At 34.2% G+C, this 15,552-nt stretch overlaps 1 protein-coding gene across 1 annotated transcript in view; it reads right to left on the bottom strand.

The window, feature by feature from the left end:
• The window catches only part of ACVR1C (activin A receptor type 1C), a 70,056-nt gene that overhangs the window by 16,656 nt on the left and 37,848 nt on the right, over positions 1 to 15,552 (bottom strand). The gene's annotated exons all lie outside the window — the stretch shown is intronic.

The following is a 15,552-nucleotide window of genomic DNA, read 5'->3' as shown; positions in this document are numbered from 1 at the left end:
AAGATGGAGAAAGGGAGTCAAGGTTACGCTGCAGCTATGGAAGAGTTTGCCAGGTGCCAATGGAGACAGAAGTAGGATCACAGAAAGCACTCACACACAGAAGATCCTTTTTAACACCTCCAAGCATTTGACATATTTCTAGTATTTTCTCCCCATTTTCAGCAGTCCATCCTTAGAGCACATTTATTCATTCATGCCACAAATAATTACTGAGTTCTTACAATATGTGGCCGCCATGCCACGTGTGGAAATACATTGGTAAGGGAGACCAAATCCTTGCTTGTGAGACACTTATATTCTCAAACACCCAGCAAGAGGAGATAAGTGCTATGGAGAAAAAAGGAAGCAGAAGAAATAGACAGAGTGAGGGGAATGCTACTTCAGATGATGTGGTCAAAAAGGTACTGGGAGGTACGAGGGAGCAACAACAGCAGGTGTCTCAGGGAAGCGTGCACTGACAGAGGGAGAGCAAGTGTGAGGTGCCCTGAGAAAGAGCCCTACTGGTGTGTTCAGGACAACCAAGGCCTAGAGTGCAGTAAACAAGGAGAAAAAGAGAAGGAAATGGGGTCAGGAAGTTAAAAACAAGAAAGATCATGTGGGGTCTTGCAGGCTAAAAGTATGGTGAATTTTATTCTAAATGGAAGCTGTTGCAGGATTTTGAGCAGGCAAATGAAATATGATCCAACTCATACTTTCTGTGGCTGCTACGTGAAGACACTAGGGGCACAAGAGTAAAAGCGAAGAGACAAATTAGAAACCTAATGAAATAATCCTGGCACGAAATTATGGTCTTGGCTGACAACCCTACCTAAAATAGTCCTTCCTTCTCATTCCTCATTCATTCTCTATACCCTTTTCCTGTTTTATTTTAATTCCTGGATCTTATCACCACCTGGCACATTATATAGTCATTTATCTATTATCTGATTTTCTCCAAAGAACATATGCTTTGTGAGGGGAAGAGCTTAGCCTGCTTTGTTCCCAACTCTACCCCATGTTCACAGTGGTAGGTGGTCAATACAGAGATCTTGAATAGCAGAATCATTTAAAGTTTTACTAGTTTTGTGCTTCATAAGTAAAGTTTGTGATTTTTAGTTTTAGAAAAATAAATATGATAATTGAAACCAAATAACATAACGATATAATTAAATTTGTCTCTCTAATTTTGAAACACATACAGCCAAATTTTTTAAAGTTCATCCTACATTAAAGAAATCTTCTTAATTTAGAAAAAAAAAGTAATACATGAAAAATCTATGATGTCAGATATTTCCTGTGTTTTTCAAAAAAGTTAGTTTGACACTTGAGATAAGCACATAGTTCCTTTTTCACTTACTACAGACAGCCTCACCTAGGCATCAATGTAATTTTATCCCCAGGTCCTAACATCAGGCCTGCTGATTTCTGTTGTCAGTAATCCCTGGGCTGTATTTGCTGGAATATGGGCCCAGAATGCTGGGGTCCTGACCTAATTCTAGGTTCTTAAACATCAAAGAAAAGAAGAAAAACGCAGGCTCTGGAGAGAGGGAAGCAGGTTATATGTGGCGGTTGTGCCTTGGGCAAACCAAAGCCTCCCCTGCAGAGAGTTAGAGAGCAAAGCTTAGCACCTGCACCTTAGAGTCTAGGCAAATGACACTGCCAATGGACCTTGTGAGCTAAGCTGTTCCTCAGACTTCTTTCTTTGTAATTGACAAGCATGCAGTTACATTAAATGTACTTACATTTTACTTATAGTTTCAACCAGAATATACAAATATAATTTGAAAACAAATATTATTTAATTCTAAAGGAAAAAATAATCAAATTCCTTAAAATTGTGTTCATGGAAGTTTCACTCTAGCCCTAAAAACAGTCAACTATCTACAACCAATGAGTAAAAGATTTAAAGTGAACTTTGGAAATAAACATAATCTATGTTCTTCTACTTTGCCTAGTGAATGTTGGCAAATCACCAATTTGCCTTCTCCTGAGTGTATCAGAATGCCTCGCAGTCATTAGAAGTTGAGCAGGTGCATATGAGGAGAGTTTGGCCCTGAGTGTTCTTATAATAAGGTATAAAAGAGTTCTCTAAGTTGACGTGGCTTAGAATCATTAACCATGGTACTTGCAACTTCTGGAGTTTGCTTACAAAAGAGTTTTATAATCCATTTCACACTGATTCTTTAATTTTATATTTCAAGTTGTACATATATTTTTATGGGCTCACAAAAGTATTGTAAGAAAGCCACAGGATACACTTAATCACTTGCAACTCATATAAACATCTATTTAAACATTTTATTTTGACATATGTTATTAGAAACTATCAATATAAACATTGAGGTTAAAAAGCTGATTGATTCCTTCATTTTGGTAAAGCTCTTTTAAGCAAAGCTCAGATCATCACCATGGCAACCAATAAGGAGGCAAAAGGTCAGCAACCCTGAAAATAGAATAATCTCCATAAAAATGCACTGCTCTAGTAAAAGCTATCCACTCTCAGGGATGTTTATCACAGATGGGTGATGTTTCTTCTTTTGTGAATAAATTTACTGATACAAGTTAGTAAGGGAAAAAAGATTACTCAGCTGGAAAAGGTCAGCAACACCATCCAGAAAGAGCTCCTTAAACACTGAGCAATTTTTAAAGCAAACATCTATAAAACTATCTTCTAAACCAAATGTTGAATATAATCTCTGTAGGAGACAAATGAAGAAAAACTGTTGTCTACACTCCATCAGTCATGGTAGAAAGAGACAGTTGTGCAGTTAAGACATTTTAATAAGTTACCTCTGATGAGCATATTAATTTTTCTAACAGGTTTTATATTTTTATCATAAGAGAATTCATTATTTGATTGTTTGCAATTTTTGAGATTATCAGTGAAGATGCATTCTCCATGGGAGAATATGTTAATCCCAAAAGTGAGGTCTGGGAAGTGCTGCTTTGCTAATTCAAGTTACCTCACTCCCTAGTAAATTAAATAGAAGAGGATGGGGAACAAAAGAGAGAAAGTACTAGTCCCCCTAGTAAGTTCCACACACACTAAACCAAGACAATGCAGGGGAATAAAATAGTAACAAATGAATACTCTTATTTGTGCAAAACAGAATGACACATTAAGCAATGAGAAATCTCCCAAATCTTCATGATGAACATTTTATAAACTGTCATTCCAAAGCATCCTTAAATATGGGTACCACTGTTTCAAACATTTGCTTGATGGTAATAAAAAGACATTTCTAATTGGTTTCTTGTTGTTTTACCAAATTGGTTCAAAGGCTGGATCCAGATGGGCTGGTTTGTATTACATTGCACTGAGCACAGCTCCCTAGGGGGGTGCCAGAGAAGTGGGGCACAGTCCACATCCTTGAGGAATTTAAACTCTAGTCAGGAATATGTCACCCACCCAGGGAACAATCCCAGAGCAATTTTGCAAGTAAAAATATGGAGGAAACTTTACGTAAGATCAAGGGAGGTGGGAGAAAAGAAAAATCATCATGAAGAGTTCCATTTGTGATGAATATTAACAAATATGTAACTATCCACACAGTTACACATTTGAAGTCCACACATGTGAAGCAAAATGGGTCAAAGGAGCTAAGTCACAAACACTGGTTTTATTTATCTAACACCCCCATGTAATCCTGTACTCACTGATGGCAGTCAGCCCCTCCACACCCTGAGCCCATCCTAGCCTCCTATTTCATCACAGCCGGCCTTATGAATGTCGTTGGGAATAATCCAGTCAGAAGTTAATTTGGTTAGATCCCTCCAACATGCTCTGCCGTAAGGAGCAGCAAATGGTCTCCCTTTTTCTCAGAATGAGAATAATCATGTCAAACAGGTTGTTTTTGGTCCACATGGACCTTAAATACTGAAGAATGTCAAAGTATTTTCTAATCTATAGATTCAACTGAGCCATGACAGTGATAAAAATAACATGAAAGTTATTTCTGCCTTTTGACAGTATCAGATGAGCTATTTTTGATGGGCCACTCCATTGTTCAGTGCTCAGTCTGTAAGTGGCTGTTAGCATCCACTGTCTTCATCTGTCCTGATCTCATGAGTGCACAGCAAACAGGGAGCAGCACACATTAAAAGGGTTTCCTAGACAGTTCTTGTGGCTGGTTTTCTGGGAGGAACACTGAGAAGCTTCAAATCTTTTTCTGTCCACTAGCCTCTGAATTCAAGTATAGTGATATTTTTATATTTTAAGGAAACAGAAATGTTGGATTGAAGAAGATAGTCTTTAGCACAAGGGGTATGAAGTACTTTGACTGAAGCAGAAGTGAGATGAAAAAGACTTTAAATGGGCTCTACCATTTCTTCTTAATTTCGGGTGTGGACCCAGAGATTAGTTTCTCAATCTGTCATCAAAACACATATCCTCTATGAAAACATTAGGTAGTAATTCCTCAAGGAATATCAGTTTTTCCTTAAGCCAAACTTCTACATGGGAAAAATGAAAATTCCTTTGAAGCCATGACCATCTCTTGTATCTTTTTCCCCAACTCACATTGGAGAGCCTCGTTCAGAGAGGACACTTAAAAATCTTGATAACAAAAGAAAACTTACACTTTTCTGTCTTAAATAAAGTTCATGCTGATATGATTTCTCCCACAGGTAACACATTCACACAGAGCAACTTGTTCACTTAGAAAAGACTGATGTGAGGGAATTGTATTTTGACCAAGCTCAAGGTCCTGCATGTGATAATCACACAAAAAGATAATTGAATAAACAGGTAATAGTATTTACAGAAGTGAGAGAGTAAGAGCTTACATAGCGTAAAACCCTTGATTTAGAATTGGTTATAAATTTTACTTTCAATTTCCCACTACGTCCCTGTGAACAAAATTTTATAATTGAAATCAGTGTACTTGTTTCTTGAGACAAGAAATGCTTCCTATCTTCCTATATTAAACTTTTAAAGCAAAAGTTCGACTTCTTTGAATGCTTGTATTTCGTATCACTTTCCAACATATAAAATTCACAGCATCTTTCATTTTATTGGGAAAAAAACCCATCTGGCACACCTGTCAGGTGTGCAGTGAATTCTCAGAGAATGAGCTATAAATGGATTTGCTCATGTGATGGCAGAACAATTCCACAAGGGGCCCCATGAGCATTTCTCAGCATGCAGATGTCACCTTGCACTGACTAGATCAATGAATTTATGTTTAAAATAGAAAACCATAAAAGTTAAGAGACAACCATGGATTTTTAAAAGAAATAAAAATAACAAGACATTTAAACTCCCAAAAGAATATTACTCACTACCTAAATCTTTGATTTTTATAACATGCTTTAAAATCATTAATTTTTGATAAATCCAATTCTAATGTTTTGGCAGTTTACCTTCCTTCAGTTTGGTTTATGTTGAAGTATCACTGAGTCATGTGCCTAATCAATATGCATTGTTCACCTACGCTAACTGATACAGATAATCAATTTTCTTTTTTTCTTTACACAACTGAGAACAGAACATGAAGGTGCAAATTGTACTGAGATTAATAAGTACCTACGTTTTAATGTTGCACATATGTTTTCTTTACTGAAACTAATTATGTGAATTAGTAAAAAATATAATAGCATTATTAAAATAGCATATTGAAATCTAATAGGAAAAAATCAGAAATTATTACTGCACTTACCCTTTTAAGCAGTGTATGTTTCGGTAGCAAAATGGGAACAAAGATGCTGGAAACTTGAATGGGTTTGTTGAATAGTCTATTTCCATATGAAGGGTAGTAATTAGTACAAGCATGAACTAAATAGCAATTTCCATCAAAATTAGCCCTATAAGTAATCAGCTTCCCTAGCTCAGGTTTCCTGTCCTTCTCCTGGGTGGATTTTCATAGACAGTTTGAGAGTACCCTTGCTTCTGTGTGACATCACTGCTGCTTCTCTGAGCATGTCTCTGATGTCACCTACAATCACCAGAAATCATTTAGGTTACAAACCAAAATGCAATCCAGCCGTAAAAGAAGCAAGCAACAAATTGTGATTCCTTCACATAGGAGAAGGTATATGTTTTAATAAAAAGGAAGAAAAGCCAGGTAGAAAGTTATATTAAACAGAATAGCCCAACTACACTAAAATAGAAAATATACCAAACTATTACAGTGAGATCTCTAGACCAATGTGTATAAGCTCAATACATATTGAATGAATGAATGAATGAATGAATGAATGAATGAATGAATGGGGAAATCCCACGCTCAATAAGGAGGAGATGGTCACTTCAGCTTCAGCCAACTGGTAAGAAGAGAAAGACATTGAGGATACTAAATCTGATTTTTCATAACAAGCCATATGGCAGGATTTTCATATTAAGACACTTAATCTTTAACAATATAAAAAATTCACTTTTATTTTTCAGAAACTGTAGATTAAACAAAACTTGTCTGCGAGCCAGATAGCATAAGTAGATAAAACTTTGGATGACCTGTTTTGCTGTTTCTGTGTTCATTAGAATTGGGTTTAACTACAAATAACAGAGGAAACCAAATAGAAGTTTTCTTTTCCCTTTCATGCAAAAGGAATAGGAAGATGGGTACTCCATTGTTAGCAGCGCAGCTCCATGAAGCATTCAGTCAGTCTCCTTGCATCTCCCTTGTGGCCATCCCTGTGGTGTAGCCATTATCCCCATGGTCCGAGGCAACTGCTAAAGCTCCACCCTTTAGTTCCAGGCAGTGTGATGGTAGATGGCATAATAAAGTGATAGTTTGTTTAGTGTTCTCAGAAGTTCTCCAAAACACTGTCATGCATTTCAGCCAGAACTCAGTCATATGGCCACACTTACCTGTGTGCGTAGCTGAAAGTAGTGTCTGTTAGGTGGGTAGTCATACAACTAGCTAAAATACTAGGTTCTGCTAAGTGGGTATTGGAAGAAACTGGATGTCTTTGAAACATTTACTTGTAGTCATAGTAAACTTTGATCCATACATTAGAAAAAGAACATATGTACAATGAAACGAGTCAGTATAAGAATTTATAAGAAAAGGGTTAAATAACATCCTTAGCCTCAGAGCTCTCCAATACCAACTCCAGATGTTAATAGAATGTATAACTTCCATAAATTTACTATACTCAAAAATTACTTTAAAATGATGTTGTATTCTTCTTTTGTTGTGAAATATAATAAATATACAAAAAGTACATAAAACATGTATATAGTTTGAGTATAGAAATACAGTAATTGTATATTCCCAATTCCCCAGCCCCCTTTCCCTTCCCCCAGGATCACCATTATCCTGATTTAGAGACTCCTCATTTTCTCAATCTTGTACTTCTGGTTCCCAGAACCCCTTTTCTTATATGGTTCCAGGTTGAAGTTGGGATATTTTCATATATGTTCATGAGTGAGAATGGCTTATAATTTCTTTTTTCGTACTGTCTTTGCTGGCTTTCATATCAAGGTTATACATAAAATGAATTAAGAAGTGTTTCCTCTTTATCTGTGTTTTACATGAATTTGTACAAGAATTATCTGTTCCTGTAAGTTTAGCAGAATTTTTTGGTACAGCTTCTTAGGCTTTAACATTTTCATTACAGGTATATATCTTTACTACCATTTAAAAAACTACTCATTCAACTTCTTAAATGTCATAAGACTATTCAAGTTTGATAAATTATAATTCTCTAAAAAATTAGATGGTTATTATCATGTTTGTTCAACATTACACAGTCTTAATAATTTTTTAATCTACTTGTATCAATTACCAACACAGTGGCATAGTAAAATCTCCTTTTAGGGTTGTAAACTTCTCTATTTCTCCTTATAAATCTGTAAATAATTTTCTTATTTTTGAGATATGTACTTATGCACATAGGAATTTAAATTAATTAAGAATCCCTGGTAAATTTAAACTTTAATGATTACAAGGTGACCTCTTTTTACTCTTTTTTTGACATTGACATTTATTTTGTCTGCTCTTACTATAAATAAATCAACATTTTTGTTTAATGCATGCATGGGATATCTTTTCCATCACAGTAATTTCAACATTTCTATAAACTTTCATTGTAGATATATTAAAATTATATTCGATTATCCCATTTGATAACCTTTGGTTTTTAACTGGAAAATGCTTTGTCTATTTATTTTGAATTATGTACATTCAAGTATTATTGACATATTTGGATAATTTATGTTATATCTGTTATGTGCTTCCCTTTCTCTCTCCTCTCTCTCTCTCTCTTTCAACTTTTGTTGAATTTTTAAAAATTATTCCACTTTTACCTATTGTGGATTAAAGGGAACATAGTCATAGTCTCTTCTTTTAGAATTAACCTAGAAATGGCAATGAGTACATTTAAAGCATAAAGCTGAACAATATCTTTATCCTCCTTCTAGACAAAACAAGGCTTCTAGAAATTTTTAACTCATTTAACTTCATCCTGACATATAAAATATGCTATTTTATATGGAATGACCATTTTATCATGTTTTTAAAAATTCCACAAAACACTGTTGTAGTAGATCAGTGTTTTTTAGAATTAGTCACATAATTATCACTTTCTTTGTTTTTCATTCCTCTTTGCATATAGAAACTTTGGTATTAGTTTCTTTCTGCCTGAAATAGATCCTTTAGAATTCTCTGTATCAAAAGGTCTGATAATGTCAAAATCATATAGTTCTGTTACTTTGAAAATGTCTTTTCCTTTACCTCATTCTTTAAAGATATTTTTGCTGGGTATAAAATTCTGATTACCAGTTATTTTATTTTATAATATTGAAGATATAAACCCAGTTTTTCTCTTTTTACTTTTCGCTGTTAAAACAACCTCAGTTCTTCTGTAACTCTCTTGAACTTTATTTACCTTTGTCTGTCAACTTTTAGCACTTTCCTCCGTCCTTGGTGTTCCAGTCTCACTATGCTACGCCAAGGTTTGGATTTCTTTTCACTTATCGGCTTCATACTCACTAAATTTCTTGAATTTATAGATTCATTTTGATCAATTCTGGAAATTTCTAAGCTGTTATCTCTGAAGATACTAGTTTTGCCCAATTTGTTCTCATCTCTCCTTAAGGACTACTATGTAAAACAACAAGTTAAACCTTCTAATGCTTTCCTCTATTTGTCATTCTCTCTTCCATATTTTCCATTATGTATTCTCCATATACTGCATACAAAATTTTCTTCTGACCTGTATTCAGATCCCTAATTCTTTCTTCAGTTGTTGTTATATCAATTGTTAAACCTATCCATTCAATTTTAAATTTTTGTTATTGTATCTTTAATTTTAAAAAGTTTTTTCTGTTATTATTTAAATATGCTAGGTTACTTTTTCACACTTTCTTATTTTCTAAAAATATTTCCCAACTTGCTTTTTGTTTTTTTTAACCAGAAAAGTAATTGATCTATAATTACTATCTGATAATTCTAATACATGAAAACTTTGTAAACTGTTTCTGCTGTGTACTCTATTTTGCTGGTTCATGCTCATGCTGACTTGTACCCCTACATTCTTGGAGTGCTTATTCTTCACTATGTACTATTCATGCCCTTGAAAAGTGTCTACTATGTCTTTTGAGGCCTAATGTTAAAGTTCCTTCCTCTAGATCAGCAACTTTCTTTTCTTTTTAACCATTTTTATGTTAGTTTCAGGTGTACTAACACCAGTGATTAGACATTGCATAACTTACTAAATGATCATCCCTATAAATGTTGTACCCATCTCACACCATACATCAGAATATTATTGACTATATTCCTTATGCTGTATTTTACATTCCCATGCCTATTCTATAATAACAAATTTGTACTTCTTAATCTCTTCACCTTTTCACCCATCTCCTCAACCCCACTTCCATTCAGCCAGATTTCAGGAGGTTCTGAATGATGATTGTTCCATAGTTTAGTTAGAATTTTGATATACTTGTGGGAAGAGGCGAGTACTGCATTTACCTATACTGCCTTCTTGACCGAAAGCCTGTGTAGTGACTTTCAAGCAGCATGCTGCAAGAAGCACACTGGTGTGCTGCAAGAATTTTTAAAACATGCAATGCCTGACTATTTAGTCAGGGCCACTGACCTCTTTACCCCTAGATTATCAAATTTGAATAATGGCGACAGCCAACACAAAGCTGTCTGGTTTCAATAAGTCAAAATTATAGCTATTTTTATAGTCAAATCAGCAAAAAATATAAGTTTTGGTGTGCTGCAGAAATTTAGTGATTAGTTTATGTTGGCATGAAATGAAAAAGGCTGGAAATTGCTGCTCTAGTGAGTTTGCATTTTCCTGTGGCATGCAGCTGACAAAACTAATAGTCTGGGACTACCTTAAAAGAAGTATTTTTTTCCTCTGGCAAGTCTCTGTACCAATCAGCCAATGGGAACCCAAGGCTAAAATCTGTGTGATGTCTAGGCTATGTTCACAGCTTCTCAGAAATAAGGGGTTTTTTTTTCATGTTGTTGTCTTTTTTAATCTTTCTTTCTCTCTTGCTTTCTCTCTCTCACTCTCTCTCACCCTCCCTCCGCCCCCACCCTTTCTTTTCCTGTGATGCTTAATAATAAGCCCAAGCCTCCAAAGGATGGGCTTATATCTGGTTTAAATTTGCAATAAGGAAAAAGACCTTCGATATATCTGCTAAACATGGAGGTTGTCTAATAGAAATTTGAGTAAACCATGTTTCTTAACTTCTGTCTTCTTTGAAACTTGATATACATAATAACAAAACTGAACATCTTCCTTTTTAAAAAAAGAAGATACACATAAGGAAAAAAGGATCAGATAAAACTATCAAAAAGTTAGATAATAATGTCTTCAATAAGAAGGATGTTCACTGATTTACATAATAAGAAATCTGGGAGTAAGTTAGAAACTTTACTGAGTCTCTTTGTTAATAAATCATAGAACCAACCTTATACATAGTTACTATTTTTCCAGTTACATATGCTCCAAGTATTTCTATCCCATATTTAATTTATCTTTGGTTTTATTTGTTATCTTTTATTACTCATTTTTATTTTAGTTTTCATATAGTCAATTATATTTGTCTTTTCCTTTTATAGCAGTTGGATTTCCTGCCTTATTTAAGAACAGTCTTCACACTATAAAGTCACAAAAATCTTTTTTTTCCTAAATTTTCCTCTGACATTTAAATTGTTTTGCATTTCACAATTAGATATTTAATTGAGCTGTAATTTATTTTTGTATATGTTATGACACTGTTGTACAGCCCTGTCTTCTTCCAGATGGATAGATAATTATGCCAGCATCATTTCAAAAATAAGCTGTCCTGGAATTTCCATTTCTGCCAAGTTACACTTAAATGTCCACAGATGCCCTTCTTGGTATAGCACAAACAAAAATGCTGAATAAAATATACATGAAAAACTTTTTTTCTATTACATGATTAAGCTGGTGATAAAATAAAAGAATTGTTCAGCAGGCAAAAAATAAAGTGCAAATTGAGAGAGGTGCTTAAGCACTAGGGCTGCCATTTACCCTGGAAGTATCAGCCAGTTCTTAGTGGTTAAGTGTTTAGTTTACCAGACTGTATCACAAGATTAGGAGATAAAAATTGGTTCCTGAAATAGTGAAAGGTCAGATTCAAGATCCTTGTATGTCAGGCAACTATGAATGGCATTACACTGAGAACAAAACAAAACAGAACACAGTGTGCAGAGACAGTGTGTACATCCATCTCTTTGTTTCAACCTTGATTTTCGGTACAGAAAAAAATCTCATCAAGAGTTCCTTGTTACAAGTGTGTAGCAGTATAGGCAGGCTTAGAGCCAGAATTCATGCTATATGTTGGCAAAACAAAAACAAAAACATCCAAAAAAACCCAAACCCACACACTTAATCAAAACATCACCTCCAGATATCTGACAGGAGCTAATGTAAATCTTCTCTAGAGGAACACAATTTTAAATACAGGTTTCAAAAGTTTCCTCCAGATATGTTTCCCCAAAACATCACCTCATAATCAAAAATCACACAAGAAAAGCAGCCATTAGGAATATTAGTCAGCAGGGGAAAAAAAAAAAACAACAGCAGATTCAAACTTCCAGAAGTTATAGATATTGAAATTATCAGTGATTTAAATATGAGGGAAAAAGTTTAAGAGGCATGGACAATAGATAAAGAAGGTCCACTTTATGCAAAATCAGTGAAAAAATTGTGAGAAGAACCAAGGAGAACTTGTTACAGAGCTCAGAGACAGAACCCATCATAGAAACTCACGCCCAAACATCTTACTATGAGAACAAAACTTTTTCACTTGTTATCTGTGTGCCCTGCCTGGTGCCCCACCACCACACCTTGCAAGTGCACATTATTTATGTAAATAAGTGTTTTATTTTTGGAAAGGAAATATTCTTGGAGAGTTAAGAATACATCATTTACTTTAGGAGGTCAATTTTTCCCACCAATGGACTTCTCTCCTAACTTCAGGGGAAGCTGTGAGTGGACGATCTACCCAAGTTACTGTATGTGAATGATGCCCGAGAGTACTAGATCAAAGGTCACTGGAGTCAGAGCAAGGAAAGTAGCATCAGAAAGGTGGGCAGATGTTTTTGGAATTGAAGGAGCTAGTCCTCTCTGGTCTAACAATAAACAGGAGAAAATGAAACAGGTTACACTACATAAAGTACGTACGCTTGTCTTAACTGATTTGGATAGTCTGTTTACTTTTTCAACATTCAATACTCTGATTGCTTTGTAAAAATAATAACATTTGTTGTTAGTAGAGACATGAACTCAAAGTACTAGTCAAATAAATGGCTGTTTCTGGAAATGGTCATTGCCTTTCAAGTTTTACATAAAAAAAAAAACCCTATAAATATTCATGATAACAGCTGAACTCAGGAGGTCACTCCAGTGGCACCAAAGATATCAACTTCAGTAGGTTTTGGGGGGATCAAGTTGTTATATTTCTGTCAAACTATAAAATTATACTTCTATTAAAAAATTATTAACTTCTAAAAATTAAAGCCACATGCTAGTGACTGAATTTAATATGATCTAAACCAATATTGCCTATAAAGCTCTGAGTTAATTAGACTTTAGTCTAATCTTGTATTAAAAGTGAATGGGTAAGAATGTTTTTTTAAAAGACTGTTTAAAATAAAAACATTTGAAATTAAAATAGTAACTAGATTCTTAATAGATTTTTTACTATACAATTAAAATAATAAATGTCCTTGTTCCATTTAAAATCACATTTTAAAAACAATTAAAATGGTGTTTCTTAAACTGTGAACATGACCTATTAGTGGGGTCTGGTCAACATTTTTCCTTAATGAAAGAGTATACAGTACCTCACACTTTTAAGGGTAAGAACATTTTGTAAAATTCTTGTTTCAGTTGTGTGTGAATGCAAGTTGGGGAAATTATATAAAATTTATGTCTGTGCATCACAATGGGAACATGTATAAAAGTCACTCATCTAAGACTTTGGGAAGTAGTCAAACACATAAGAGGATTTTTAGGAGGGCAAGAGTGAGTTCCTACAGTTCTCCAATCGCCAAGTTACTAGAGAACCAGCAGAACCCTAGAGGAGTGGGGAGGAAAATGTCACAAGCTATATTCAAGGTAGGAACTTCGGCACAAAGAAATGAAGCAAGATCCCAACCACTACACACAGGAGCTAAAGACACAAGAGGGCCAGCTGATACATAACAAGACTGAGTTACTGCACCTACATCAAGAGAGCCACCCACAAGCTACCCCACAGCTTTGGGTGATGAATGAATGAGCCGGAGGCAAGGATCCACTTGGCTTTCAGCTGGAATCTCAAAGGAAAGTCTTAGATTTTCTATAACCTCTTTTGATTACCTCTTTAACCCATGAAAGTGCTGTAAGGTATTAAGCACTGTAAAAGTATTGTAAAAATGTCACACTGACTATTTTTCCACACCTGTAGATTCCCGATGCCTCTCCAAACAGCTGTTGTTCCAAATGCAGTTAATAACCTTTTAGTGCTGCCTCACAGAGAGAAGGACCTGCTGCGAGACAACTGCACACACAATCCTGTGCCTTTTCATGTCAATGGACCACACAATGCCTTCGAAAGAAACAAATCCTTGGTTTAAGGATTCAATCAAATCCTTGGTTTATGAATTCAATCAAATATCATATAGGGTTAATTACTGGATAGACAACACATATCTTAACTATTACAAATGATAGTCAAAAATTAATTAATGTAGTCTGTAATATCAATAGACTAAAAAAGAAGAATCATGGGATAATCTCAATAAATTCATGAGAATACTTGAAAAAAATTAATATTTGTTCATGATAAAACAATTTCCCCCTAAACTAGGAATAAAATTAATTTCCCTCTACTGACGACAGGCATCTCCAAAAAACTAAATAAAGAGTGAAGACATTCCTGCTAGGACCAGGAAAAAAGCAGTCTCACCACTCCTAGTCATCTGATGGACAGTCCTAGCCAGTGCAAAAGGCAAGAGAAAGAAATAAAATACATAGAGATCAGAGTGGAAGATGTAAAACTGTCTATATTCACAGATGATTGTACATGTAAAAATGTCAAAAAATCTGAAAAAATATACTAAAACTAATATAAGTTATTTTGGCAGGCTTGTTAGAAATATGGTGAATATACAACATTACTTTTTCATATACTAGCAATTAACATTTAGAAATTAAGACATTAAAAATACCATTCATGATAGCATCCAAAAGCATGTGATACTTAGAGATAAAGTCAATGAACAATGTGTAAGACCCACTCACTGATAACTATAAATACCACTAAGAGTAACTGAAGAAAAAAACAAATCATAGTATGGAAAAACATACTATGTTCAGGAACCAAAGACTTATCATTAACATGATTATTCTTTCTAAATTAATCTACTGTATATATTCAACTCATTCTAATCAAAATCTCTGCATGTGTTTTGTAAAAATTGTCAAGCTGATTCTAAAATTTAAATGGAAATGCAAAGGATGTAAAATACCCAAATCAATTCTGAAAAAAGAATAAAATTGAAAGGATCCCAAGACCTAATTTTAATACTTATTATAAAGCTACAATAATCAAGAAACTGAACATAGACCTAATGTGAAAAGTTAAATGTGAAAATTTTTATTAGAAAATATTTTTGACCTTCAGATAAAGACTTCTCAATTAGGATACAAAACAATGAATTATGATACCAATAAAAGGATAAAATATACTTCATAAAATTTTAATCTACAAAAGATACCTTCAAGTAAACAAAATGTCAATTCATAGGAAAAAAGTCATAATATACACATCTGATGAAGGACTTGTATTCAGAATACATAAAGAACTATTAAATTCAACCATAAGAAGATAATACAATTTTTAAAATGTGCAAAGGATTTGTTACTCTACAAAGGAAGATACACAAGTGTCCAATACATACATGTAAAAATAATCAAATATCATTAGTTATCAGAGAAATGCAAATTAAAACCACAATGAAGTGCCACTACTCTGTATCACTTGAAGAGCTAATATTTTTTTTAAAAAACTGATTATACCAAGTGTTGACAAGAATATGGACCAACTGGAACTATCATACTTTTCTGTTGGAGATGTAAAATGTTGTCAGCAATTTG

This window comes from Phyllostomus hastatus, unplaced genomic scaffold (assembly GCF_019186645.2).
Source record: "Phyllostomus hastatus isolate PE091 unplaced genomic scaffold, TTU_PhHast_1.1 phas_contig_1, whole genome shotgun sequence".
Lineage (NCBI taxonomy): Eukaryota > Metazoa > Chordata > Mammalia > Chiroptera > Phyllostomidae > Phyllostomus > Phyllostomus hastatus.
The sequence above is the reverse complement of the archived record's forward strand: the minus strand, read 5'-3'. Positions and strand labels throughout refer to the sequence as shown.